Raw genomic sequence first — 25596 nt, forward strand, 5'->3', positions numbered from 1 at the left:
GCCCCCTGAAAGAATATTTCTCTGGGCCCCTCCCTTTTTTAATGAAAAAAATTGATTTGTTTTTAGCTGTGGGGCCCCCCAAGCTGTGCCCCACCCCAAACTGTGGGCCCCTATAATCATCAAGAGCTTTCACTCCACTAGCGACAGCCCTGGCTACACTGCATGCTGAAAATGTAGCAAGGTGTACTGCCCCCAACAAACATACTGTGTCACAACTGGCCTAGAACCACCTCACTGCTTCACATAATGAAAATATTGTGAATTGGCTTATCCAAAATTATTCATTCAATTTATGTAAAATGTAACTCTTTATTAATTAGGGTCTGTTTAATACATATTTAGTGTAAATATAAATTATGTGCCTTGCCCTAAATTGAGCAACATATGGTAAATTCACATGCACAACAAATGGTGAAGAACCTCATTAACACATTTCTAAAATAGTACTGAGAACTTGTCCAGCTATATGTACCCAAAGTACACAGAGAGCAACTTCCATAGGTCTGAACAGAGTTTCAATTTAAAGCAAGAAGAAAGCTGCTTGTGTACATATTTAAATCTATTTTAGCCTGAGAGCTATTTTCTTTGGAGAATGAAAGACGAAGATCATTTCAAAAATACATCCCAATCTGCATTCAGACGCAAAGAATTGAGCTCGCTAGTCTCAAACAATTCTCACCAAGATGGATAATTTTAGCATTTATACATTTTTTATAGGGAGAAGAAATGAGGTCCCAGTGAAGTCAGCGGAGGTGAGACCTTTGACAACAACATGTGACGATATGGGGGCTGTTCCAGGGAACTGCATGAACTCAAAGATCAAAGAAAAGCCGTAAGTACTCGAAATAAAGCGTGCTGCTGTCTGGGAAGGTGTGCATTTTGAAAACCTAAGACTGAATGATGAAAATGTGTATGTAGTTTGGGGGGGGGGGGGGTGGGTGGGAAGGGGGAGTTGTGGAAAATTGGGGATAACTTGAAAGATATTTTAAATGTCCAAATATCTATACTGCTTGCTTGCAAATGTCCAGTATGTTTTACAATCATAAAAAAAAATAGATATAGCATCATGACTGGTTATATCTACTGCCTCTTCTGTGGAATCACAAGAAATCTGAGAGGGTGAGACTTGCCATGTATACATTTTCAAGGACCAGACATAAGTGCATTTTTATGCAGTGAACCACTGGCAGTTCAGGGTGCTGTAAAGATGTGAAAAAGACTGGAAATATTTCTGTTTGACACAAATTTCCAACAAATTTCCAGCTCTATTTTAATAAAGAAGGGGAAAGTGGAATATTTCCTTGATTTTCATTTGAACAGAGAACCAACCACAGTGAAGAAAGGTAGCCATTTTTGTAAATCCTTCTTTGTATTTATATACCAACCGAGATGACATCTTTACAGATGGAAAAATTATACTTCCAAATTTCAGTACCCAAACATATGGAGGCTTAAGGGAGTATTGAAAGAGGGAGCAAATTGCGAATGTATGATGCGTTGTATATAATGCAGAATATACGAGAGAATATAATGCATGTTCTGGCAAACAAATGTACACATTTCTCCATGGCTGTGCATCCAATTCCCAGTAAAATGTCGTCAGCTGCCTGTCACAAGAGAGGACACTTGATGGTAATTTCAGAGGCAAAATGTAATCTTTGTTCATGAAAACTTGGCCGCTGTGCTATATTTGAACTCGGTAATTGACCAGTAATGACATTTTGTGTGTGTGTGTGTGTGTGTGTGTGTGCAAACGTGCATAGTGGGGGGAAGGGAGTATGCAGTGCATAAATATGTTAGGAATGCGGCAGTTGTGAGGAGTCAGCTGAATTCAATAGTGCTCTTCCTCTGGCTTTTTTATTCTCATGTTTTGCATCTCAGAGTAAATATAAGAAAGAAAAAAAAGATATGTGTAGAGACTTTTCTGTAAGGAGACCAAGGGTTCCTTTCACTAGTGTCGAAAAATATGGCACCTTTTGCGGACTGCTTCTATGTTTAATGCAGCTGAGTCATCTGTTCTGCATGGAGAGTTATGACATCACTAGGGAGTCTTCCAGTGAATTACCTATCACGTTCAAGCAACGAAGGGGAATTCAGTTTCTATATCAGATATAATGAATATAAGCTCATATTGTCATACAACAGCATATAGAAAGCTACAGAGGCTAATCTTATGAACAGGCAAGGCGGGCAGCAGCTTGGGGCCCTGAGCATTGGAGGACCCCCCCAGGGCTGAGTTTTAGGAGTTTTGGGTAACATGATGTCAGTGGAAGTTGGCCAGAAGGGTCCCGTGGGATTTTCTACCGAGGGCCACCCAGTCTGTGGAAATGCCTCTGGAAAATGACTAAGCATGCACAATGATTTGCACATTGAACATCTGAGCAATTGATTATTTGCTCGGCCTACATCAGGTTCCATCCATATGAGGTATAATGGATGGTGTACAATGTATGAAAATAAGTCTAAAATGGACATTTTTGGTCCAAGAATGGTGGCTATTTATGTACCTGTGTGTCAATATAGAGGAAGTACTGTTAGCACATTATATATCTGGAATGATGTTATGGGATGATGGTTGGAATTAAGTTATTCTTTATATATTCTGTGCTTGTTTAATACTCCAAATGAAGTGATTCATAATCTGTAATATCTGGCATCAGTGTAATTGTTTCTCCTGGCTTCGAGTCTCCCCTTGCATGTCAAGTATTAGATTTCTTGGGCGAGTGAAGAGCGGAGAGAAGGTAATGAACACATTAAAGCATCATCTTTCCCCCGACGGCGGAGCGGCAATTCAGCATCTGCTTCCCGGGGGCTCTCCGCCTCGCGCTTGCCTGGGGAGTCATTTTCCCCGCGAGGGGCGCTTCCCTCGGCGGCATTCCCTCCGCGAATCTTCCCCCCCCCCCCCCCCCCCCCGACCTGCGGTTCCTCCCACGCTACGCTACGCTAACGAGGCAGCTCCGTGAAGTCGGGGGTCGCAAAACCGCGAGACGATCTGCATTTTCAAATTGCGGGCGCCGAAAAGTTGCGCGTGGCGCCCTGGACGAGATCTGATCGAGGCGTAATGGCTCCCGTGCCTCGTTTGCGCCGATTACCGAGGAGCGAGAATGAAAAGATAATAAAGGCGTAAATCCGAGAATTGAATCGCACCAGACAGTCGCTAACGGCGCGCGGCCTGCCCACACCGCGCTCCTCGGGAGAATTATCGGCCTAATGAAGTGACGGAACAAAACCTCCAGCCCTGGAAAGCTCACAGTATGTGTGGAAAAACACCACCATTTAAAGGTTGCCTGATTTCAACCTCATAATCAGGCGTTGGTATGAACAGGTCACGTCCCTGATACTGAGATTAACCACCCCTCGCTTAATTGCTTCCATTTGTTTTTGTACTCAAAACCTGTTAGCATTCTGAATGAACTGCATTTTTTCATTGAATGGTATATGCACTGCCCGGTCATTGTCCCAAGAGGTTAAGGTTTAAGGGTTAAATGAAAAAGCATTTTTAAGAAGAAGAGCCATTCAGGCCAGAAACAAATTGTACAGCTTCAAATGCGAAATGGAGCCCTGCGTTGCATGAAATTTCATCAGTCGAGAGGAGGTTTGAAGTCAAATCTCTGATAATATGAATAATTCCAGCCTCTCATTCATAATGAATTGATTTTGAGACTCGCAGCGGCCCAATAGATTGTCGCCTAAGAAATGTCAGCGCGTTATCTGTCGCGGCGCTCTGTATACGCAGCAGCACATGCAGGATGTGAGTGTGTTTATTCGACGGCGGGGGAGAGGCGATATCTTGCGAGCGCGTTGAAAATGCGCACGTCCTTCACGCGAGGGCCACGTGCCTTTGAGGCCGCGGGGTAGCCGGCCCCTCGCGTGCTTTCCGCCGGCGTTTGCTCTCGGGCATGACCGCCTCGAAATGGGTCGGGCTCCGGACCGCCCCCCCCCCCCCCTCCCTCCTCCCTCTGCGGAATCGGCGCCTGCGGTCGAGGGCAACACCCCTCGGGGGTCGCCGCCCTCTGCCCAGGCGAACGCTGTTAAAGCGTTCAGCCGCCATTAACACTTTCACATCTGCCTATGTAACGGATGCCAGGACCCGCACACTCTGAGCCTCTATCTGTCATCTGTCAGGCGTCACCAAAAAACAAGAGCCGTGCTCAAGTGCCATGTCCTGTACGCTATACTGTTCCCCAAAACCTAAAAAAAAAAAAGGAAAACAGTGGTCACATCATTTTTTAATTACTGTGTAGATGAGATACAGTTATTTTTGAGTTTATGTTATAACAAAAACTGTAGAGGCAAGTTTTTTATTCTATCTGAAAATAAATATAATTTAGCTTATAATGCAAAAACAGGCAGCACATCACGGATGCAGTGTTTTTAGACCTGTGTTTATGCTCCTCAATGATTAAAACAAAAACAATAAACAATAGCTATAACTATAATTCTAACGGTGTCCTTTTTTTTAGAATATGAAAAATATGAAGTGAACATTGACAGATTTATTACAGTTGCCAGGGATATGTTGTATTTTACGTCAGCCAGTTTCATTAAAGTCAGGGCAATGACTCTCATGGAATAAAATAATTACCACAACAGAAAGGTACAAAACTAAATAATCGCCTCTGCGACATGAATTATGAGAGTCACATAAGCTGTGAGATGTAAATGAACATGAGCAGCTTCCCCGAGGCATTGCTCATTTGCTTTATGCTCCGTTCTAAAAATGAGTTTGACCCTACAGTCTTATGTTTATCTGCGTTATCGACATAAAACAGCACACAAAATGTTATTCACTAAACTTGTTTACTACAATTTGCATGACTCATACCAATGTAATGCATGTGTCATATATATATATATATATATATATATATATATATATATATGCAGTGAGTGCCATCATGTTCATAGATTTGTCATCAAACAATTCACATTCTCAGCTTTTATTTAAGGGATTTTTTTATACATATTGGTTTCACCATGTAGAAAGTACTTTTTAAATATAGTACCCTCATTTCAGGGCATCACAGTGTTTGGGACGAATGGCCTCACAGGTGTTTCTGACTAGTCAGGTGTGTTGAATTGTTTCCGTAGTGCAGTTAAACGAGAGCTTTCAGTGTCTAGTTTTGATTCTAGCCTTTTGATTGCCGCTGGAGTCTGTTATTGGCGTTTGTCAACATGAGGACCAGAGTTCTAACGAAAGTCAAGGAAGCCAGTTAGAGACACAGGCCAAACCGTAGCCTAACCAAAATCAACTGTTTGGAACATCATTAAGAAGAAAGAGAGCACCGGTGAGCTCAGAAATTACAAAGAGGTGACAATAATCTGAATAATGAGCAAAAATACTCCAAAGCTTTCTCTGAATTGTATCTCATGTTCTCGTGTTTTCTTCTCATTATGTTACAGAATGTAATTTATTTTATAACAGTACTTTGTCAAAATGATTTATACATTAGAAATCATTTACAAATGAAAACCTCTAAGTGTCTTAAACCAGTGTTGAGTGCAACGCATAACTCAGGCTAGAAAACCAATTTATGAAAATCTGTGCTGTTTTATGGGCAGAATATCCATATGATATATTGACATTTTGTCATTTTATGTCATCGCAAATGTGAATATAGGAAATACCTACTGTACAAGTTTATGAAGCAAAGAACAATCGTGCTACCTCAAAATAAATTGGCCTTCATCAGTTATTCAGTGAATCAATTGTCTGTTTTAATCAGGCAAAGTAAACAGAAGGTAAAAGGTAAGGTTACAGAAAGCGTGTTCTCGATCCCAGCTGGAGACCTAAAAAATCGGAAATCTTCTTGGAAAATTCTCTTTACACCCCAACGTTTTTGCCATGTTTTTGTGACAAGGTAACATAAACTGAGTAGGCTACTGTGAATCTTGGCTGTGGAGAAGAATCCGGAAGAGCTAGATGCGCAACTGTTTATAAACATTTAAATTTCATCTTATGTGGTGCCGCCTCCAGTTTTTTTTCAAATGCCCCTTATGACTTTCTGGCACTGGGCTTGTGATGTTCACAGATTAAATATAGGCGTTCCATTATACAAAATAGGGGTCATTTCGTGGGATTTGAAGAACTGACTGGATTTGTACATCACTAATAAAAAGCGAACCAAAAATGTACTTAAATCAGGTGCCTAGATTTGACTGTCCCAGTGGTTATATTACCATCAAAATTCTTAAGAAAGTATAGTAATATAATTTTTGGTCCCAATCCAATTAAAAAAATCATGTGAATTGCACTAATTATGTCTCAATAAAGACCCAATGGGATGCCCAAATATACGCCTGATCAGATTGAGATGCAGTGCAGGTGTAAAGGGTGCCTGTGGTTAGGCCACCTGTGGTTTTTTTTTATTATTTTAATTTCAGGTAGAGAAGAGTTCAATTAATTTAAGCACATTTATTGGATAGCAGACCAAAGTACAAACATTTATATTCAATTTCATTTATATTCAATATATTCAAATAAGATGCTATGGTTACATGCTAATGGTATTCAACTTTCCTGAAACAAAAATCTCAACTGTTTTTATGTTCATCATCTGTTAATTACAATAACCCCACATAATTTAAGGATGCACGCTATGTGGCCTATCGATCAGTGAATTCTAACACGGCTATTTCATCCTCATCTTCCTAAGAGGCTGGCTTATGACCCAGTGCTAGAGGCACTTAAGAGATCACTCCGATCCAAAGCATTAACCGTCTCCGTCTCCTTTTTTTATTTATTTTTTATTTGCGCTTTTTTAAACAAGGTTAACAGTTTGTTATGTTCTGTAGTACATTATTTGTCGATCGTGGGCTGCAAAGATGAAACAAATGCGTGGCTCAGACAGCCCGAGCCGCCCACCCTTCCTCCTCGTCCTCAGCCAGCTGGCAGCTGAGAGGGCTGGTCACGGGGTACTCACCCGTGATGTCTGCCGGTCCGAGATCCAACAGACATTCAGACCGAGCCGCAATTTGGAGCGCGTCCAGAAATAGCTCGCAACAGCAGAGAGATTGTAAAAATTTATCTCCTTTTTTTTTTCGTGACCGCCATGATAAGCGTGCGTTTGCAGTGTACATCTGACCAGGTGCTGCCGTGGATGTAATGTTGCCTTTCCTGGCTCCTTTTTCAGGGGAATGGGGTGTATGTTTCCTGAGGATATACAGTATAATGTTTTTTTTTTTGTGGGGTTTATACAGTTGTACACTAAATTCCTTACATGAATCTAGTTTTATGTACCAGTTTGAGTGCCATTTGTGTTGTGCACAGCACAGTCTTGATGATAACTCTACATGTCTACATGTACCTTCTCCCTGTCGCGATCAGTTTCCAATGTGTTACCCTTGGCTGGCCATTCAGCATGAAGCGTGTTGGGTGTTCAGCATGTAGTACAGGATCTTATTCTTATTGATGCCGCAGACAAACCTTCCAACTCTTGCTTATTTGCCTTGCCTAGTTTAAAAAAAAAAAACCTGATTCAAACAGGATGTTAGACAGTCCCCTTACCACACCCCTACCTCACACCATAGCAGAATCTCCAAGGATCTGAAATCCCATATTCAAAAGGAAGGACTGCAATTGTGCTGTAGGTTTGCTACATACCATGGGCTATTGGATGGGGATCCAATACAGGATGCAAGCAGACGTTAAAATGACCTCCAAGAATAAAGTTATGCTGATTTGAGTCTGGGAGAGATTACAAGATTCTGTCTCTAGCTCTTCTTCTTTTGGTTGGAATTTCCCTCCATTTTTTTTGGTAAATGCAGAACATATTCTCCAGTACTCTTCTTCTTCAACTGACTTCTTAAGTGAAACAGTACAGTATATTGACTGTAGGAAACCATAGTAGACTGGACGGTAATGGGATAGGAGCTCAGGAAATCGAAAGCTCTTTTCATCTTTAAATCAGTAGCGAGAACTGTTTGAAGTTTCGCTAACTGAAAAAAATGTCTGCCATGTTTAATGGCTTCAGCTCTGTGCCTTGTGGGTAAGAGAGACAGACCCTGCCTCCTTCCCAGCTGTTGGAGGGCACTTTGTCATAGTCTTAGTCATTTTCTGTGGTAGCCAAGGTGAAGTGCTCAATATGTGCATTTTTAACTGAAAAAGGCAGGATTTAAAGCTAAATTAATTGAACTGAAACACGTGGGAGCAGGCAGCCCACACATCAATTCCATTTTCCTGCCCACTTGAAGTCCAATTTGTATAATTTTTATAATTATGTTGTCTTAATATAGCATGATTTCCCACCCAGTAGTTAATATAGGCAGACCAACATTCAGGTGTTTCACAGAGAGTATGCTGATTTTGAAGTTTGTTTGCAATGTCCGGTATTTCTGAATTTTTTGTTGATATCTCGAATAATGTTGCTGTGGAAATTACAGTCACATTGCCAGTAAAAGTTACTGTAGATTGAATTACAGTGGCACTACTGTAATGTCAAATACGGTAACCATTACTTTACTGTAAATAGAAATGCTGTATGAAACATTACTCTAAAACATAACTTCAAAGTAGCCTTCTATTGTCAATGCAAAATGACACCAGGACAATGTATTAACCTGTGAATGAAGTTATATTCATTGTTCTACAGCTTTGCAAAAGGAAACATTTTTCTCATTGACAACAGACCATTGTATTTTGAACAAGATTGTGTTACATAACTGGGTATTAAATACTAGCAGTAAGAAAAAAAAACTGGGATCCAATTTGGTGTGAAACTTAGCTAAATTAGGTCTTTAGCTCCCTTTCTCACTTTTACTTTCACCAACATTTGATACCAATCTGAACCCTTGCACAAGCAGAGGTAGCTTAATTGAGAAAGAACCTGAAATGTGTACAATATGTTTCTGAGCCACTGGCATTCTCAATATGTGAAACTGTTTAGCTACAGGGAGTTTGGTAGAATACTGAACACTGGAGCATAATGAATCATCTTGACATATAAACCTACAAGGCATGTCAAGGGTATTTTTTCTCTTTTTTGGGGGGTAATGTGCTATTGTGTGGGTTGGCGAGACATCAACAGTATTTTAATCAATAGACACTATAGAGTGTTTTTGCAATTTGAGAGACCTACTCTAAAATGTGCATTGCACTGAAGAAAGAAGAAAATGTGACTGTGAGCATGCGAATATTTGCTTGAAACTCCATTGTTGCTGCATATTTTGGTTTGAATAGAACAATGCGCAATCTGTACCATCAACAATATATGAACACATGGTTATTTAGCTGGATAATATAACAAAGTGTCATTATTTCACCCCATCTGCTTCGGGATTTTTTTTGCCATCGAAGTGTGACAGCCAAAAATAGCAGGTACAAATTACTTCCTGTTGCTGTAGGCCACAAGCGCCTCATTTCCAGTGATGTGGAAGTATTTGTTCTTCTTGATATGCCTCAAGGCCCAGGAAAGGCACATCTCCTAATCTTGTTGGCATGTCTAGTACCATGTAAATCCAGCTGCCTCCCCACCTCCTCAATCCCCACCCTCAACCCTGCAGTGCCTGCAGTATTGATGCATTTCCTAACTTCAGCATCATCTGAACCTTGTTTCAGACTGTAAAGGGAACTGAATAGTCAATTATTGCTGCCTGATTCTGTATCATAAGCTGTATTATTTGTTTAAATATTGTTGTCAAAACTTTTCAGTGCTATTTTGTATAACATGTTCAATAAAGCACTGTAAGCACACAAACCATGTGATATACTTCATAATTAGCTTGGAGTATATGTATTGTGAACTAATGTGAAATTGAAAATTTGTTAATATAGTTATGAACATCTCCCGAATTATGTTTTTACTGGCATGTGCGCTATACATTTAATATACTCAGAGTTACATTTATGTGCTTGTTTTCAGTAACACAAAGGTAAGAGTGCAGCTTTGATTTTGAATCCTTTGAAAGCCTCCATTTTTCTTTTCAGGCTTGTTTTTTCCAGAAAGCACTGATAGACATCAAATTAATAAATCACATGGATTATCACCTCTAGAAAATGTAACCTCAAGAAGTTGTGATTCAGATCAAAACATATCATACAAATGCATTTGCACAAAGAAAGTGTCTGTTTGAGTCAAATTCATGGCAGTTCTCTTCACCCTATTTCAAAAGGTTATCTTGGAAAATACTTTTTAAATAATTTCTTAAGATGGAATACCAAAAAGGCTTAGTCAATATGAAAATGTGTGTTGAATTAATCTGATGATTATGCTTGTCAGATGACAGAATATACCTTGGGGGAGGGGGTAACGAAACCTTTGGGACTGTTATCAAAAAAAGAAATTACAGAAAAAACAAACAAAACAAAAGAAATGAAGCTTCAAAAATGTAATTACATTTATGTAACCTATTTGTGTAATTCAGTGGCAACAACAATGTCTTTGGGGTTTTTGCATCTTAAGTGGATTGATTATAATTGTTAGGTTGTATATTCTGAGTTTGTGAAGCCTAGAAAATTGTGCTTTTTTGTGATTCTTTAAGCCTTCATATTGAAAATCTTCTGGGAAAGCTAACATTAAATATACATGAGTCACAATTGACAAAATAATATTACCATTGCAAACAATATAAGGTTCAAGTATTATAAGCAAAGATGTTGATACTGCTTAATTTTTGATACTGCTTAATATCCTCTTTGCATAATGACACATCTACCCATAATGCACCAAGGCTGGCTGGGTCTCCCCTACTCAGGTCCAACCATCAATTCGAGCCCTGTGTTCTCTCTGCTGGAGCCAAGGATGCCGCATGCAATGTTTAATTAATTCCTAGTTTAATTCATGTGAGAAGAAGAGCTAGCTAAATAAAGAGAATTCTGCAAGCAGTGAACCAACACCAACATTTTGTGGTATAAAATAAAAGCCAGTCATTTAAAAAAAAAAATATAAATCATTGTATAACTGATCTACAGGCAGATCCCTGGCTGTAGGATCTACTGTAGAATCACTGCTTTCCCTATCCGCAGAGCTCTCAGGCGAATGTCCTTGTGCACATTCTCTGTAGCTGGTGTTGGTGTTCTGCCTTTCCCAGCATTCTCCCCCCCCCCCCCCCCCCCGTCCCCCCGTCCCCCTCCCTGTCCCCCTCCCCCCTCCCCCTTTAGGCCTGGGATTAGAATTGGAATAACAAATGGCTCCTGAGGAATGTGTTTTTGTTGCAGTTGTGGCCACAACGCGGTCAGGTGATCTCCTGCCGAGGGTCCCCCGGGCTCCGGAGCGCCTTCTTCTCTTTCGCAGAAATTTACTGGAGCAATAAATCTAGTGCACTCATGGAGAAAAATTAAAGTGGAGACTCCCGTGAGGAGGAGGAGGAGAGAGGGAGAGGGAGAGAGAGTGAGAGGGAGGGAGAGAAGGAGGGAGAGAGAGGGAGGGAGGGAGGGAGAGAGAGAGAGGGAGAGGGAGGGAGGGAGGGAGGGAGAAAGCGAGAGAGAGGGAGAGAGAAGGGGGGGGTTAAACAATCTGAGAGGTAGAAAAACCAGAATTATACAACTGTAACCTCTCTGGAGGTTATTACAACTTTGACTACTTAAAGAACAGAGCCAAGACGATCTCAACTCCTCACCTTGGGGGGTAGAAATTCTTATTTTTGTCCCCAGGGCGCTGGTGTTTTTTCTGCAGGTGTCACAATTATACAGTCTCGTTGGGAGTTTAGCAGGTTTCATTTCATTTCGGTATCAAACGTGGCATACACAAATACAAAGATAATTTGACACATATTCTGCGAAAAGGTGTTACATATCCCTGTTGTGTTTAAACCACAAAATGAACAGGACTCAACCATGTTTAAACCTGTACAATGTGAGATCCTTTATAAAAAAAGAAAGAAAAATTGTATTGCTGTGAAAACGACAGCAATGCAGCTTTACAATTTTTAAAAATATATTAATCTCAGCCCTTTTAAAAATTGGTACTGCTACTGTTTCTATGACTACACCACTAATAATGTTGATAGAATGTTTATACATGGAAGATGGAATGATAGTAGCTCAATTAAATTATATTTTTGTCAGTCCTTCATTAACAGAAGCCAAACTAAAGTGTGCATGAAAAGGTAATGAACTGTTTTCAGCAAATATGCAAATGACTCATTAATAACAGGTAGCCATATTGCTACATATCAACTGAGACTGCCTCATGAATGCTAACCATATGTACCACCCACTGTTTGGTTCTGGCTGTAGTAAAAAATATAGGTTTTAACCCATAAAATAGGAACTTTATTCAGACGAGAAATACAAGCGTTACATAGCTTCCATTGTTATCCGGTGGCTGGTCCACAGTGTCTGAAATACTGCACGAACTGAAGGCAGCAAAGAATGTGTATTTATTTGCGTTTTGTATTATAACAAGGCGCCAATTATGCAGCCTTTTCTGTTCGCTGTATTTTATTCAAATTTATGAGTCACATGTTTACCACTGAACATGCGTTATATTGCATCTGCTATAAAGCAATTATTTGAAAACAAGTCATTTTATTCACGGTTGTGAGTGGCCATAAAAATACTCTGCATAATTTGTAAACATGCAACATGCAATGGTACAGTACTGATATTTCTGAAATATTATCATACTGGATAGGTTATTTAACTTCATGGATATGATATGAGATCCTTCCTGTAAATGGTGGTGGTTATATATAAATGCACATTTATATATTCAAATTAAGTTGTTGGACACACATTAAATTTGATCATCAATACACTGTTCAGTGCAGAATAAACTCTAATAATGCATATCTTACTCTGATACAGAGGGCCTACATAATTTTGGACTCATAAACTCTAGAGTTACCACTGTGCATTTTCTTCTGTGTACACCTACAATATTAAATCATTTGTTAGCAGTTTTATGGTTGGATTTTAACCCCCCCCCCCTACTGAATAGTTAGTGAGTAAAAAAGATGTACTACTACCTTCCTAAAAAAAAAAAAAAATAGCCCAGAGGCTGCTGGTGTTGGATTCTACTACATTGGACTTGTGAACTTGCTGCGATGACTAAATAATCTTAAGTGGGTGAGAAATATGCTGAACTTCCTTTAATGTTTGAGTAATCCCCTAGCAACATCTGTTCACAGATGAATAAAATGTATGTGCCCAGTGCAACTGGTGCAGAATCTAATTATTTAATACTTCTGCATTTTAAGGTGGAAAATGCTGCCTTTTCTTTTCGATTCTGTTGTCTTTTGTTATCTGTCTCACGAAACGGCAGCCCATGGCAATTCGAGCTCTCAGCTTTTTTCTATTGTGCTGCCATGGGATTTCCTTAGGGAATGCCCCCCCCCCACCCCCCACCCCCCTCCAGTGATAACTGTTGTTCATGTAGAGTCTGGCACACTTTTCTCCACGGCCCAAACATTCCTTTGATTACTTTGCTCTCCTCTCACTTCCAAGACATTCTTTGAGTGGGTAACTGAGCGGACTCACAAAACCAGCTCATTATACTTTGCTCTGTAACTTTGAGACTATTTGAGGGGTGGAAAGGGGGGGAGGTGGCTGTGACCACCAAAGAGAAGCTGTGCCCCCTATGTGCCAGCTTGCAGGCTGGGAAACACTTAGGACTCTAATTTTAATTAGACATTGCACTCGTCATAATGGAGTTGATTAGGGCAACATTGGTATTTTGAATCAAGCAGGCTATAAAAATGTCATTTTCCTCATTACTTACCACTTCGCATCAAGTGAGTGTTGGGAGGGGTTGTATCACTTTTCTGGAGGATGGATTGTCATGAGGCACTGTAGCTACTTCCAGTTGTCTGCCGTGTTAGTAGTGCACAATGTGTTGGGTGCACAGAACACCGGATGTGCCGATTATATAAAGATAAAATTGCCATGATTATGTTGGAGAGGTATTCATACAAAAACATATTTCAGTAACACTATCATACAATACAACAATACAACACATTTGTAGAACAGTAATCATAATGTCATAATAACAATTCTTAGTGTTTAATATTATATTTGAAACTATATGGCCACACATCCAGTATAGCATACTGTCAGTTTTTTTTGAGTTTAATAAAACCATTTTTATGGTTTTATGGCTTTTTTATAGTTCAGTGGAATACAACGTCCCAGAACACAACAAGCAACATCTCTCTTAATTAACCTGACAGTGACTAAATGTAGGAACAAGCTACAACTCCCTTAGCATAACCACACATTATAAATTCGAGAATTGGTAAATGGTAACTGAAAAATTAAGATGTACTGTATTAACAAGCTGGAACAAAAACAGAGATGTTTTCAGGATTAATTTAACTTTTCCAACGCTGTCCACGTGTGCCTTAAATGAACGTTAAGGCATTATTTTACCTAACGTGTGGTGCAACGGGAAAACAACAGCTCTGTAGTTTTCTCAGTGAAGGACCATCAATCAAGACTTACTGTGATCACCATCTGTACTGCTGCCTTCAGCATCGCTTCTCAAACTGATCTGATTGTGCAGCACAACATGGATGCCACCCCCCCCCCCCCCCCCCCGCGCCCCCCATGTTAGCAATACGCTCTCTGCTTGTCATGCTGTAACAGATTGCCCCGTGCCATGTCTCAGTAAGTTATGATTGGCCAGTTTCAGCCATAATGCCAATGGGATAGTTATTCAGAACCAAGCCAGTTTGTGTGGCAGCTCCTGTGGGATCTCATTCGGTCGCAGGGGAATCTACGGGGGGATGTAATACTTTGAGATGCAGGGAAATGACGGTCCAGGAGAGGCCTGGATTGCATGTGGCAATTCTGTCGGGGGCTGGTGATGCGTATAGCTGCCCTGGCCGTTATCGGTCAGCAGTGTGAATACATTTCACCGCAGACGCGATGCTGTTGACTGGGCCACAGCGAAATGTTTGCAGACCTCGGGCATTTGCATTCCTACCCTTCGCGTCCGTCGGCCGCCCTCTCCCCCGGTTCCTCGAGGAAGGTGGGGGCGCGCCTTTTTCAGCCGTAGGTGTAACTGCTGCAAGTTTCTGCTGGTCGTGTGTACCCACAGTCAGAGCTGCAGAAAAAAAATAACCTTGGCAGACTATCACATCCATATCTGAACCTCTGAATCCACATTTGGACAATTCAGGTAGTTTTATTGAACATTTTAAAAGATATACACTGAGTAAGAATTAGTTTGGTGTTGTTATGTTGTTATATGATGGAGTGAGTGCATACAAAGAGAGATGGAGAGGGAGTGTGTGTTTGTGCGTGTGTGTGTGTGTGTGTGTGTTTGTGTGTGCGTGAACAAAAACATCTAGAACAGGACAAAAATGAATGCAATAACCATCATGCAAGCAGACGCAGCTCATAAATGTTTGGAACGAGACAGCATTGCGGGCTCCTTTTAAATAACAGTTTTGTCCGTTGACTGTTAGTTGCAGTGTGAATTTGAAACACCCATCCCATAAATGCCTCCGTAGGCACGGTAGCAGTTTTCCCATGTGATCAAAAGTCTTCACCCATTACTTCCATATGAAAGAGAAATTAGGAGATCACCAGGAGCAACATATGAATAGCTTGGATTGCAATCAACAAACATGTCAGACTTGGGGAGAGGGGTAATGTAGTGGTAAATGTAGCATTACATCCCACGAGTGAAATTGTTTCTTAATGGCATTAGTTATAGACACCCTATTAATATTGAATGCTACCTGGTATGTTAAGTTTCTTGTGCAATTTCTGTGGTTTAGGAGACTGAGGCATAACATAACTGTTTCTAAAGTCCCATGTACTCCCCGGCAAGAAATTCTGGCACACAGTTTTATCAGAACCACTGAAGCAAAACAGGATTATATTTTTTTCACTGCAGAGTTTTGACGTACAGAACTTGTTTTCTAACAGCACTGAAATGCTGAATAAGTGGCCATATTATATAAAACCAGCAATATTCTGGCATTATATTATTTTGGAGGATTTGCATTAAGTCTATCTTCATAAAGCACTCATTATGCATTCATGAGCATTCCAAAGGCATTACGTTATAAATATCATGTTCAGCAAGTATGCTGTCTGCTTATTATTAGGCAGCATGAGGCATAACAAAAACTTCCCTTCATTGTCGCCTTATATAGAGCGCGAACCGCGCTACCTAATATTAAACATATGGCATGTTTGTTTCACCCAACATGGGCTGTTTGCTTTTTGTAGGGGTTCATACCTCTGTGGTGCAATGAGCATACACCCCTACCCTTTTGAATTTACTCACCTATCATCATAATTCTGTAAAAATATGCTGTACCCATTCAAAAGACTAATATAAGTTTAATTTATTCCTCCAATTAACACTTCTAAAATGGTACATAATGAGACAGCTACATTGACTACTGTATTGTAAAGTACCACCACTTGTGTGGCCTAAATCTGGCCTGAGGTTTATAGGCCTTTGAATGACACACATAATGCATTCATAATACATTCATAAGCAGTCAAAAAGGTAATTTCAGGTGTATAACCTTCAATTCAGATTGCTCATGATGTGAATGTTATAGTTACTGATTGTGTAATTCACAAAAGTGCTGGTGATAGTTTAAACCGATCAAATCAAACACAGAGAATCAATCAAATGCTTCTGAATAGAGACAGATTTTGGTCCTGCTAATTTCTGCCAATTTCACAAATCTCAAATTTATACAAAACGCAAATATGGACGGATATTGATTTTGAGTATACAGTATACCTGCTTTTATATAACGTACATGCCTGTCCACAAGTTGCGTGGAATCTGCATCTCGAATTCATTTATTCAGAACGCTTGGCCAGCATGTAAAAATAGTCAGCGTAAATGGTTTTTATTGCAGCCGACATAACAATGCGAGTCGAGTCTCGACGCTGGTGCAGCGCTGAGTGATTGTCTGATGGCCGTGGTTTCACATCGACTGCTGCAATTTCCTCCCGTTTGGTTCTTACGTTCTCCTGCCGCAAGCCGTCAATTTTATTTTCCTCCTTATGAACTGAAATAGGCCCCCAGTACACTAAGTAAAACGCAGGCATGTCCATGATGAGTTGAAACGTGTTTCTTGGATGTTTTTTTTTTGTTTTCTACGCTTGGCCTCATTTGAAGATAGACTAAAAGCAGTGTTCAAGCATCATAAGATGTTATCAGATACATCTATATTTTATTTATTCCACCTGAATACCAGGGAAAACATATTATTAGCTTGTATAGGATTTTATAGAATATGGATGTATATATGATTATTATTTGATTCGGTACTGGATATGCATAGGCAACACAGAACCTATTTTGACATTGACGATCATTATGTAATATAGCCTTTATCCAAAAGAACCACTCTGCCTACGCATACTATTTCTCCAAATCAAAGCAGCGGTTATCTGAGTCCTTTCAGATACTGTTGCCATTGGGTGTGGACAGCAATGCATCGTACTCGCGCAGCTATGTTAATGACTGATAACCCCTTCCTTTCTCTTGACCCTGAAACTCCACGTATGTCTAGTGTGATTGATAGGGGAGAGAATGAAAAAATGAGTCCTCACTGCGGCAGTTTCTTTGACTCCATTTATGATATGACAGGTATTAGATGCCCCCCTGTCTAAGGGAAGTCAATCTGAATGTTAATACCCAGCGCTGGATGGGTAGATTCTGCAGAGGTGCAATGTTAGCCTCTTGGTCAAAGTTCTCTATTGGGAGAATTGAAAAGGACAACGAGATCAGACACATGAAATTAGATCAGTTTCTGACAGGTTTGAGCAATGCAGTATTAAAATGCACTGCATTGCTGATACATTGCAGCCATTTATACTGTAAAGCAGGAATATTCAAGCACTCCATTTTAGACATTATTATCAATCTGTACAATTACAAATTTACTGATGAAATTTAGATCAAGCACCATGAGCAAACAACAGTTATGAAGATATGGCACATGATTATGGATGATAATTTGTTTGATATATTATTTTAAAGCAGTTAATGGTGAAACTTGTTATTTTTCATTCAGCTTGCTTCAATTTTCTTCAAATTTGCATTGAGTACAACTTTTATTTCTAAAATGCATCCATTTTGTCATACATAATTAACTAACTGAAATGCAAACAGACGCAAATAATTACTGGAGAGAAAAGTTTGTGTTGACAAAATGTGCTAAATACATAATCCTCGATAATCAAATGTCTTGAGTTTGAGCATTCATGTAAACAGTCTCGTCTGAGTCAGAAGACACTGCGGAAGAGCGGAAAACAGGAACGGAAAGACCAACACGACAGAGAGGTGGAAATTAACCAAACAAAGGGCTGGAAATAATGTTTTCCATCTCAATGAAAGGCAATTAAAAGTAAAAGCACAAACAAGTGCCCGGTTTCTTTTTTTCGTGTGCTTGGGGATTAGTAAAATAAATCACCTGATGCTCAGCAGCTCATTGCATTCTGAAAATGGCTGCTGTAGAAATGCTAACATATTTTAACACATAGGCCCGATTATACGTAGCCTAACTGGAATAATATTTTCATTATGTTGAATTGATTTTAGTTCACGGTGGTTTCAATAATGTAGATCGTTCGAAACAAGTCAAAATGGCAGTTTTTCTCATTAAAAGTTTAAACAAGCCCACTCAGTGTTTATAAAGAATATTGATTGTGCTTGGCAGCGGTATAATTGCCCGCTGCAAAAATACATGCAAATAGAAATAGCACATTTTTATCTTGATTCCCACTGAACTACCCCAGCGCTACAGTTCCAAAATACCTGATCTCAACACAACCTGAATCCATCCCTCCAAGGAGTCCCAATTGTTAATAAAATCCAATACAAACACACGCTCGGCAGCCAGGAGTACTTCAGCAATCAATCACTCACAGTAATGCTGCATTTCCACCCCCCCCCCCCCCCCCCCCCCCCCCCGTTGCCACTGTGTAGATACAAGTACATTTTGCTGTGCTTGACAATGCTCATGAAATGGTTAGCTGGATTCCAATCGATCACAGTGATTACACAGCTATTTCACTGTCACGAGAGGAATGTTATGGACTGAATCACTGGTCTGCAGCTCTGAAGCTATGGTGTGAATGGGTCTAGTTTAACTGCGCGGTATCAACATGCATATCATTCGTTTAGATGGATTGTTTTGTTTAAGCATTTTTATCTGCTAACCCGGTTATAGGATTAACTGGTGGTTTTGGTGGCCATTTCAAATAACCTGTCAGTCAAGGCCGCGTGAAGCTCACTGGCACAGAAATGATAGGTTTGATGTTTCTGACTGAAGGGATCATTCTGCCATTTTGTCGTTTTCTTGGTTGAGCAGCTCATCTTGTGCTCATGGATTTGACAAGGTCACAAATATTTTTCAACCCTTCTTCTTCCCCCAACCCATCAGAAGTCATTCGGTCCATGCCTCTCAACCATAAATTTGAATGGATTAAGCACCTAGCTATTCATAGCACATCAATTGCTCTAACTTGAATCCTACTGAAAGAGATCTTTAGATAGAGAGATACTATGTGGTACCACTTAGGAAAAAAAAATCAATTTTGTATATATAAACATATTGGCTTGTCATTGACACATCTATGGTTTGTCATTTGTACATACCATATTGACTTGTCACTGACACATCTATTGGCTTGTCATTAATGCACACATTGGTTTGTCATTGATGCTTCTATTGGTTTCGTTGTCACGTATTGTATACTGGTTTGCTTCACATACATATGGGTTCGACATGTGCTAATTGTGCGTTGGAGCTTCCAACCACAGTCGGCAGTCTGGATTCAATACAATACCATAGAGGCCATCCATGCACTAGAGCAACGCCTTAACAGGACGAACCAGCCCAACAGAAATGAATGATAATTCATAGTCATAGGGGTAGAAACTTGGGTTTGTACTTCTAGTGCCATTAGTAATAAAGCTTCTATTGGAACATTTTAGTGTCTAGGTATAATGCAGTGCGTAGTGCACAAGCACCTGATCTACATATACAGCATGCTTTCAGAACAGAATGTGGAGGCTTTCTTGTGCTCCTTGGACTATTATCTGGCAATGGGAAAGTGGTTCTTTTTCAACTGTTTTGGATGCAGGGACATAAAGGCCCAGGAGGTGCCACAGTCAGTGTTGTGCATGGGAGTCATCGTGTATTAGCATCAACGACAGCTGACGGACAGTTTTATTTATTTTTTATTTTATCTTGAGTGCAGATGTGATATAGTCAGGCAGTTTATACCCTTTACGGACCCTGGATATTGAAACTTCGCTGTATCACATTGGAAATGGGTTTCTCCCCTCCGTGCTGATCATCTTTTCAACCATAACTAATTCATACTTTATCCAGTCTTGAAGACCCATAGTCAGAGGTGTGGAAACATGCTAACATTTATATGGCAGAGGCCATGTTTTCTGCATCTGCAAGCATTTGTATGAAATATGGCAAGCCGCAAATATGCACATAGCTAAGATGATTAAGCAATCAATTTTAAGCTTAAAAGTTTAAGCAATGAATTTCTGAGAATAATAGGAATTAATTTATTTTCCCTATTTCTTTGCAAGTGTGTACTTGTGGGAAAATATGGGAGCCAAAATTAATTTGTTTTGTAATTAATTCATTTCAGTACAGAGGGTTGCCTTTATTCTGATATATTGCCTCCATTATATTGGAAATATTTTTGGCTTGCTCTCAATAAACACTCAGTTGGATCAGATGGTTGTTCTCTGCTCCAGAGATGACTCAGCCTGTCCGACAGCCAGTTATTTATGAACTCGAGGCTTTAAGGCATGCGGTTTCTCCCCGCCTCTGAAACAAAATTGTGCAGCCATTTTGGTAGCCATATAAATGGTCTAGAAGACCAACGACAAGCTTTAATTTGCAATGCTAATTGCCTAACAGAATCATTCTGGTCTTGTGGGTCATGTTCTTAGGGAAGGGCTGCCCTAACGTGTTTTTTGGAGATCTACTGTCCTGTAGGTTTTCACTCCAACCCTAAGAAAGCACGCCTCATACAACAGCCAGAGATCTCGTTGACCTGCTGTCTAGTTGAATCAGGTGTGCTAAATTAGGGTTGAAATAAAAACCTACGGGACAGTAGATCGCCAGAAACAGGGTTGGGCAGCCCTGTCTTAGGGCATTGGTGGTAGATGTGCTCATAATGGGAATCTTACCCTCTCTGGGCTGTTCCTTCCATCGTAGTTTATATAGCTGTGTTCACTCGTTTGTCCTGCGGCACCCTTGTTCATTACAAAGCAACCTGCCCATAGAATCTCAATGAGGCATTTCTACATTAGCCATGGCATACCTGCCACAGGTTCATGTCAGTTCTTCTGTAAATCTAACATAAAATGCCATCCTGCACTTTAAATGTGAGTGTTTGGATTTGCCTGACAAGAACTTTCTGGCATATGGTCTAATATTTGTCTTCGCCCCCCCACTGTGGTTTACACACTTTGATAAATAACTTCAAAATAGCTTGCAGTCTCTCACACACAGTTTTACGCAGCATTTCCCTCAGGGCGTCTTTGTAGTGGATTTGTTTGGATATATCAGTAGAAGTACATGTGGGAGCTTTAGTGTAGTATCCCAAATATTGGTTTCAGTTGGAGTCTGTACAAAAAATATGTGAAAGATCAGGGAGATGTATTTTAACTTTGGTGGGGTTAATGCTGCAAATTACATTGCAAATTAATTGTGAACGTTGATTACTGAAACAGATGCATGTTTCAGTAATGCCACTGTATGACTCACAGTATGCTATTAACTTGACTTGAGCTAAAAAAGCTTCGCCCCTTCTCTGTGGCTGGGAAACAATGAAGGTAAAACACGTAAATCAATAAATAAATAAATAAATAAATATAGTGCAAATATTATTCTCTGGTATGGCAGAAAAAGAAAACACACGCGTGCACACATCTCTGGCGTCACTGCCTGATCACCTTTTTTTAATGGAAAGGAACATTCTCAAGATTGTTGCTAATTTATGGGATTTCTTCCTTGATGATGGATACATTAAATACTGACTTTCAGTTTAGCTGAAATAAGGCACCTTAAAAAGATTCATGTTTGATTATTCCCGTTGAGGATCAGCCTTGAAAGGACTTTGACAAATTCCCGCTTAAAATTCTGCATTTGCAGACAGATGGCTTGCGATTGAACACACAACCCCAAAATATTTTTTTGAATTGGAATTTGATGGTCATGAGTGTGGCCCTGGTTGCTCTTCCACTCCTGCAGCGTTTCTTTCCAGTCTGCGGCCTGGTGATGTCTGCAAAGATTTTCATTTTATTGAAGAGAGCCTGGAGTTTATCATCATCTCATGCCTCCAGTGAAACTGGAGACTATTCATGATCACCAGCACCATGTCCTTTTTCTTCTGAAGAGAAGTTGAGCTATTCTTTTCTTTCTTTATGGACTCCCTTGCTTCACAGATTTTAAAGGACGCAGCTCTAAGTCTGTCAAATTGTTCCCGTTATACTGCAGTCTGTACCAACACAAGAATGTGGCTTTTGTTTGCTTTAGATGATGACACCCACATTAAATTAAACTTGCACAAAAGGCAACTTTTATTGGCAGGCTTTAATTATACTAAGATCTCAATTGAAGGGTGCCATTAATTTCAAATAAATAAAAAAAATCTTTAGAATTTGAGGACAGGTTGACTTACTTCGAGCTTACTTTAGTTGAGTTACTTTAAATTCTTTGGAAGATAACTTCCAACTTTATTGGCAATATTATTTTAGGTTTAGCTGCCTTTATATCAGAGTGATAACTTTTTTTTGTTTTTATCCATCTATAGTTGTATGTTTTGTTCTTAATACTCGTACTGTACCATAACCAGTGCCAGTGACAGAACCAGAGTTCCTATCCTGTGTGTCCCAAAATACAGTATTGGTGGGTGGACTGGGGGGGGGACTGTGGCTTGGGCGGTCAAACCTCTGATTTTTGGTTGTACCAAAACTGGGTGCGCTTAGAACACCACCCAGGACACAGTGGGCTGTCTCCAGGGACCAGTGGACCATGAATTTGCCATTATCTTGCTCTGTAGCTGTACTTTGGTGCATTTAATTTAGCCTCATTCCACAACCCAATCACTGCAAATGCCAGATGTAACTGATCAAACCAATAGTGAAATTAGACAGAAGTAAGAATGCCATCTCCTCTTACTATTACAATTCCAAGTACAAGCAGTGTGTTGAGTCTGTTAAAATTTTGGATGGATTTCATTAACAGTAACCTTTCTAATCGCAAGAGGTAAATCAGGCCAATTCAAAACATTTATGTAACAAACAACTACCCGGTATGTAAGAACTACATGTAGTCGTGGATGATTTTAAACTGGAGAGCAGAAGTGTAGCATCTAATGGCGTGTTCACTAACCATCGTGAAATGCACAATTGAAGATGCACTTTATTGTGAAATGCATTTTTGTGAGCTCATTCATCTGTAAGCGTCTGCCACAGGACTCAGTTTTAAATTGACCGGACTGTATTTCAAAAAAAAAAAAAAAAAAAAAAAAAAACTAAACTGCACTAAAATGGCATAAAAACCATTTTGTGCTATAGAGAAAAATGTGGTGACACTACCAAAGCTTGGCCACATACGATGAAAAAAATACACACAATCAGAATGACTATATTTCATATCTCTGCGCTATTATGATGTGCACCGAGGAACTTTACTGGAATTACAATGTGCATCAAGCGGGAGAAACTGCATTTCTGCTCCGTTTTCGGCGAGCTGATGACTGATGACATTGTGACCGAGGTATCGATTCAATCAATACCTGCCTGAAGGTTTGACTCAGTTAAATGCAAGAGTTTTTATTTCAAACACACTGATGTACTGTTTCACTACTTAAACTGCCCTCACCAATTAATCATTTGTAGTAAAGGAACGTTAGTGGTCAAAATATGATTATTCACCCAACAGTGCATAAACCGTAAACACCACGCTTGTGTGTCCCCACTGAGCGATACCACAGAACTGGTTCAGAAAGCACAAGCAAGCCTCACCCTGTTCTTGGAAACATACTTACGTGCAATTTTTCGATCAGGTATGATCGTTCACATGTTTTGTGAATGAGGCCCAACGATCCCACACATACAAAAGAGTTTTTCAACGCTAAAATTCTTGACTGGCCAGTCACCAGATCTGAATCCAATTGAACAAGTATTCCACAAGCTGATGAGAACAATTCAGGGAACTAGCCCCCGAAACAAGCTTGAAGATGGCTGCAGTACAGGCCTGGCAGAGCATAATCAGAGAAGATTCTTGGCACCCTGTGATCTTTATGGGCCACAGAGTTCAAGCAGTTATTGAAAGCAAAGACTATGCAACAAAGTACTAAACATGACTGCTTTCATTTAAATAACATTAATATATTCCAAGCATTGTGGAGTGCACTTTTGCCGCATGTGAATTATTTGATTACAAATCTAAAATCATGGAGTACAGAGCAAAATAAAGAACAATATGCCTTTGTCCAAAACATTATGGAGCTAACTGTACATATTTCTTTGATTTTTAATGTAAGATGAAAGCTACTGCATTATATTGTTAAAACATTTGGGTGAAATATTGCATGATGATGGATGCTTCCTGAATGCCTTTGTGATAATTGTAATCATACCTACTGTAGGATATTGCTTTGTTGCACTGTTACAATGTGATGTCACCAACGGTAAATAACTTTAAGTTAGAAGACTTTGAAGAACAGATGATAACGAGGACGCTAAGAATATGTGCACTAAAAATATAATATGAAGGGGAATCATAAAGTGGAGAGAAAAACAGAAGGATGTGTTCATTTTGTTGAAGAGAATCAAGACAAAAGTTATATAACTAGTGAAATAAAGTCATAATAAAGAGTTTTGTGCAGCTGCATTGCAAGATAATATTCATTCTGTCACATAATTGTCTTCAAGCCCATCGCCCAAGCCAATAATCTCTTGGAAATGAAACCTCTATCTCCAGGGAATTCATGTGGATAAACAGAGGTGGCAAAAGGAAGAAATTCCACCCAGCATGTTATGTAAATTTGTTAAGAAAACAAGGACATCTGCTGTTTACTAATAAACATCCTTAGGATAGAACAGCATTAATGGAAAATTCAAATTTAGCATGCTTTTTGAACGCTGTTGAACTAATTTGGTTTTGTGAAAAGGTTAACCACAGATGTTTACTCAAACCGTGCATGGACCTACGTGATTTATACAATGATTTATAGTCTTACTTAAGTTATATATTGTTTATGGTATGGTACGATATGACTGCAAGATATGCCCATGTTTAATTCTGAATATTTTCTGTTCAAGGAAGTGATAAACGCACTGTTGTGATTTAATGTGAGGTACTCGTTTTTCATTTAACAGAACACTGCGGAACTTGCACATTTTGAGTGTATTAGTTTACACATACAAAAATGATCAGAAAATATTAACATGTTCCACACTACATCAACATATCTTAGCAATTAAAATGCCTCATTAGTTATAACGACTAATGGGCTATTACATATAAAATCTATTTTTTCCACCTGGTCCCTTCTGGGTGTTCAAACATGCGTAACAGTGAATGTATTCATATTTGGACCCTCAATATTATAAAGCTTCTTGATGTTCATTATAGTTAATGTGCAACATAAAAAATAAAAATATATGCAGTTAGGTGGGAAGCACTAGT

General features: G+C 39.6%; 1 long non-coding RNA gene across 1 annotated transcript in view; it reads left to right on the plus strand.

Annotated features, from left to right (window-relative positions):
- LOC118230543 overlaps nt 1–25596 on the plus strand; it is a 125215-nt gene that overhangs the window by 12477 nt on the left and 87142 nt on the right. Inside the window, exon 2 of the long non-coding RNA XR_004765869.1 lies at nt 718–832. This is a non-coding gene — a long non-coding RNA (uncharacterized LOC118230543). The remainder of the gene's footprint in view (nt 1–717; nt 833–25596) is intronic.

This window comes from Anguilla anguilla, chromosome 6, assembly GCF_013347855.1.
Source record: "Anguilla anguilla isolate fAngAng1 chromosome 6, fAngAng1.pri, whole genome shotgun sequence".
Taxonomy (NCBI): Eukaryota; Metazoa; Chordata; class Actinopteri; order Anguilliformes; family Anguillidae; genus Anguilla; species Anguilla anguilla.